This window comes from Gadus chalcogrammus, chromosome 10, assembly GCF_026213295.1.
Source record: "Gadus chalcogrammus isolate NIFS_2021 chromosome 10, NIFS_Gcha_1.0, whole genome shotgun sequence".
Lineage (NCBI taxonomy): Eukaryota > Metazoa > Chordata > Actinopteri > Gadiformes > Gadidae > Gadus > Gadus chalcogrammus.
Genome location: NC_079421.1, coordinates 2,890,867 through 2,896,397, shown reverse-complemented (window position 1 = coordinate 2,896,397; position 5,531 = coordinate 2,890,867). Strand labels below are relative to the sequence as shown.

Genomic DNA, 5,531 nt, shown 5'->3' with positions numbered 1-5,531 from the left:
TCATTCAACTTGAACATGTGTTTTTACAGTAGAGTGGTGGAGGGATGACGTATGTTGGCCAACCCGGAAGTGAGCGTCGCCCTGGATTCCCTCGACAAAAAGCCAACGGGTTTTGCCATTGGATTTTGGATTATTATAAATTGAAACAATTTATTAAGTAAATATTTGTGAGATGTCATTACTCATTTGTGAGATGAGTTTGCTTCCTATTTATGTCGAGTATACAGCCCTACTGTCCACAAGCATCCCCCCCATATGGATTTGGAGAATTGTTGCCACGTCCCAGTGGTGGAGGCATCATATATATGAAAGAGGGCATTCAATTATACTATAATGATCAATTAGGAGGCCGAAGCCCTAAAGGAAGTGATGCAATAGGTGACTGAGGGTCAACATTTGAGAACCCCTTTTGTCAAAGGGGGTCTCAAAGGACTCATACGCTTCAACAGCGGCTGCAGCAGAAGTGTTGAGACGAAAGATGATATCAAGACATTTATAGAATATTCCCATTCACATGATTCTTCGCAAGACCTGCAGGTTGGAGAGACTGAAATAACCCCCAAAATGAGTAATAATGTAAAAGTAGCTAAGTCCCACAAATTGCGTGAACTATTTATTTCATTCCATTGTTTTGTTGATATGCATTATTGAAAAGTTTCAAGCATATGGATTTAATGCAATATCCACAAACAGTTCAAAATGGTACCATGAAATGTCTTGTTTATTGTATTAACCAGTTCATTTCTCTTTTGTGGAAGTCACCAAAAGTCGAAAAAAGTTAAACGCAAGGTCACAGGCTAACAGTGGAGCTGTGTTGGGAACCAGCAGCCAAGAGCTTCCATGGAAACTTTCTACCCATGTTAAATAGATTTAGTTGGCAGTTCCTTTTCTGCCCATTCTTTTTTAAACTTGTGGAAGCACTTTGCAGTACTGGGAGACACCATTTCGAACGGCAATGGAGCTAGATTCTAAAAATATCAAAAGATGCCCAAAGCAAATACCTTTAACCCATAGTTATGTTTTATCAAATTAAAAAATGTCTGAGTTTCATTGACCACAAATTGAGCAGAAATATTTTGCATACAAATCTTTAAATAGTTTAACCAAATTAAGAAAAATACATTCGTTAATTTTTTTTATTAGTGAATCCACAAGTTTTGCACATTATCCAAACAGAATACCTGAAATGTTGAAATTTCAGCCCTTTCGGGTTAAAACAAGAGAAAAGGACAACCTAACAAGAGTGAAAAGTTTGGGTTAGGTGACCTATAGTTCAAAGATGTCCCTGGTCAGGTAGACTAAATAAAAGTGTATTCCCAATTGCTCCAGGACATTCGTGTAATTTACTTGTGAGTTCTCCCTCAAGCCGAGAGACATCAGTGTTGAACCACCAACTGAAAGAGGATATTTGCCATTAGTATGAGTGACATTTCATGGCTATTAATTTAGTTAATTATATTTAGCCGATTTGAATAGACTTTTCTAGCAGGTGAGGCTGTCAAATAACTAAATATGGAGCAACTACAAAAAGTCAATTTGCAGCATGACCAAATTATACAAAAAGTATAGGAACTGTTCTAGCAGATATGTTTTAGAAGTCTCTTTTGATAGGCAGGGAATAATTGTCTTTGTCACCCTGTAGTCATCCCATCAAATCTGTTGGGCAAAGTACCGCTACTGATTAATCCAGTAGACTCACCAGTCAAGTCCCCCTAGTTAGAAAATGGAAGAAACCCAGTTAGTCATGTTAATTATTCTGTTACATACCTCCAGATGGCTTACGACCTACAGCAACTCCTCGACTACTGCAAGCCAACAAATTGGCTCTTGCACACCAGACACGCATTTTGCTTTATTTTAGGTTTTCAAGCATCTTAAAATACCCAAATCATCGCTCCAATACACAAGTCAGCAAAAAAAAAACTTCCCACAAACTAGTCAACATGGTCAATTGAAAGCCTGTACAAAACGACCCTGGAATAGTCAAATGCAGCTTTACTGCGGATGAATTAAGCCAAATTGCATAAACATCCAATGGTAAACAGCATACAAATGCAATCAAGGTTGCACTCACACTAGGCCATCTGGCCGTGACCGTCGCAACTGTGGCCTGACCACGGTAGGCTCTTGTACATACGCCATCACGTCGCTAGCATCCAAACAATTATACCAAACCTTAACCAACTAGTGAAAAATGGAACAAAACTTTAGCACACACCCAGTGACTAATCACCTTGTCCAGGGGTGTTCCAACGTGGTTTACCAGAGGGCCTTGTGGACTTAAAGTAAGCCACACATTTGACAGAAGGCACGGAATGATGTTAAACTAAGCTAATCTACAGGTTACTAGTGCTAGTGCAATTACATGAGCATTTTGCACAATATTTGTACTCCAATGCTACGTAAAGCAGGCTTCTTCAGAAACCCGTAGGGTGCTACATTGAAGGGCAACTGTTACTGTACCTGACCAAGACCGAAAGATTTTGAAGACTAAGTTGGTATGGGGGGGCCCAAAGGGGGCCCCCCCATAGATCATGTCACTCATCTAACACCTGTTAAGAAAAACACACACATCACAAGATACAAATCAGCAAAGCTAGGTTAACAAACAGCAGTGACATACATGTCAAAGTGCAAAGAGCAGGGATACTGATGGCTTGTGTCTTGAGGAGACAGCCCAAACAACATTTAATAAAGGAAAATAACTTTTACTCACTGCGGTGGTCTGTTTTGAAGTGCCATGTTGGTAGCAATATTGGTCTGGGCTGTTCAGTCAAATGCCCACAAAAACAAACACACAACGCATTACTTTCAGTTTGTATAAAGTGACAATAGTGATCTGCAATCTAGATCAAAAACTTTCACCACTTACTAAACTCAACCTCGATTGACAGAGGCTGATGCAAAAAGTAAACCAAACCCATTGTGTTCACCCTTAATAAAGGGGTGCATTACAGGTGATCTCAATTAAGAGCTAATCAGACAGAACACACTGTGATCGGCCATGAGTGAGACGTTCAAAACGAGAACGAGGATTTAACACCAGACGGAATTGTTACCATTCAAATTCAAATTTCTTATTATTGAATTGGGTATGTAATCAATGATTTGGGCTTTGAGCAGGCCTATATTTCTTATATATATATCTTACATTTGTTCAGCCCTTCTCCTTTTGAATATGAAATCTATAATCTCAGCCTCTCCATAATTTGCCAAACACATATTTTATTGTTCAAATAAAATCCCATCCTTATTTTGCCATTTATATTGAATCTTTACTGTCTTTCATTGTACAACACAATCATCTAATAATTATTCATAATGCTCTCCCATCGTGTTGATATCCATCTCCTTGGCTGCATTAAGACGAGGCTCGGGTCAGAGCAAAGATTGGGATCCACACATGATAGGGGATAAAGTTATTTATTAGAATAAAGTAAGTATCATGAAATCTGTAAAGGGATTAGTGTAGCGTATGGAAGATTAGAAAATGTGCGATTATATGGTTTGGACAGAAAACCAGTACCAAAATCACAAGGACCGACCGAGCCAGAACGGAGGAAATTTACCCAGACAGACAAAACAAATACTGGGAACAACAAACCATCTTTACCATGTTGGAAATACCCAAACAAAATGCAACAAACCAAACCTGAAAAGCAAACCAACATATGTGACCAACCAACTGAACTACTGACCAAACACACAATTCTTTCGACTAGCCTATGTATATGGGCAGTGGAAAGTGTGCTGTGGGGATGTTGAATAGTGTTAACATAAAACAAAACATGGAACCAATCCAAAGGTCCAAAACCTTAAGGAACCACCCTAAACAGAACCCAAGCCCACCTGCCTCTGTGGAAAGAGAGAGAGACTGGCTAAAGCCTGGGTGGCAGACCTGCACAGGTGCACCTCATCAGCTGACAAGCCTCTCAGCCCCGCCCACTGGGTACCTGTAGCAGGTAGGCAAACACAGAGGACCCAGCAGACGAAGGAGAGAGAGAGCAGTCACAGCTGTCACATCTGTTGCCTGAAGATTCTTTGTTTGTCTCCAACAAAACCTTCCAAACAGATGAATCATTGGCTCATCCCAGAAGTGTCAAATTACTTTTGTGTGTCAAAACGGGCAGGGTGGTCGTGGACTCCTGAAAAATACTATGGTTGTTTTGTATGTAGAATAAAATGCCATTGTACATTTAAAAAAAAAAGGGAAGACTTTCACAATGCAGGATTCTGGGAATGCAGTGATGGAATCCCGATAACACCTGTTCCCTAATAAATGGGCTCAAGATTCTGAGTCTGCCTGCAAGAGGTTGTTTGTGTGTGTGTGTATGTGTGTGTGTGTGTGTGGTTGCAACCCGGTATCACGCGATTGCGTGCTCCTGCGCACGAACGTTAATCTATTGAAGCGTGTTCCAGAGCACGATAGTCCGACTTTTTGCGTGTTACACAGAACGAAATGTAAACCAATGCATTCTGAATGGGAGTGTTCTAAGACAATTATATCTGTACGGAGCTCCATAAGGGACATTAGGGAGAACGCTCCCGGACAGAACCTTAGTTTGGAAGTCATGCTTAGTGACACGACAAATAGCCTACTTCCAATTGAAATACAAAATTTAGAAAATAGGCCTACGTGTCCCTGATCACGTTTCAATAGATTAAATAACGTGACAGTGTCACGTATTTCCGTGAGACCATACCCGTACTTCCATGAGTATACTTAAAGGAAGTATACTATCCGCACTATCTACTACGTTATTTTTTCAGATGTGAGTCCAAATCGAGTACTCCGTGGTGCACCACGGAGTACTTCGATCCACACTTCAGGATTAGCCCGTTTTGAGTACGGCATCCGGGTCCTTGAAGTATACTTCTTTTCGCCGGATCTGAATTGGAACGTACTGCATACTCAAATTTTGGCTAGTAAGTACGGACAGTACGGGTATTGGAACACGGCACAGGTTCGAGCGTGTGCGTGGGTTGAATTGCGTGTGTCTCACGCCGAATGCGTGAGACATGAGAGCCCTGTACTTACGTGACACAAACCAGCACCGCAAACGTTCTCTCCCGCTTGAGATGACGTCTTTCTTTATAGGTTCATGGGTCTGATTCGCCGATTTCCCATGCTGATATCCCCGGAGATTCTCGGGCATCTTCGACAATTTGGCTATAGATTGTCTCATTACAAGCTAAATAATATAATTATAGTAATGCACATTCAAGTATGTTTGCTTCAATAAGACTTCATGCAGCCCTTGATGAATACAATCAACAAAGTTATGGCTTCTCTCACTTGACAGAGCTGAATGATAAACACAAGACAAATGTTCACCTATAGAGCAAACCAAAAGATAGCGGCACTGAAATTTCACTCTGCTGCCAGAGTCTGTCGTCGAGAAGGAAAATGATGATGGATAATGGCTTAAAAGTTGGGCTCTAATTATTGCTAAATGTTTCTAATGGTGTGTGGGCAAAGCTTAGCTTGTTCTGTGATGTCTAATCACTATAGTGACAGGCGGCTATGTTTT

At 40.7% G+C, this 5,531-nt stretch overlaps 1 long non-coding RNA gene across 1 annotated transcript; it reads right to left on the bottom strand.

The window, feature by feature from the left end:
* Positions 1-615: 615 nt before the first annotated feature.
* On the bottom strand, positions 616-2,892 carry LOC130390210 (uncharacterized). Its single transcript, XR_008896760.1, has 3 exons — positions 2,464-2,892; positions 1,636-1,712; positions 616-1,394 (listed from the first exon to the last, which is right to left on the bottom strand). It is a non-coding gene; the product is annotated as an uncharacterized LOC130390210 (long non-coding RNA).
* Positions 2,893-5,531: the final 2,639 nt, after the last annotated feature.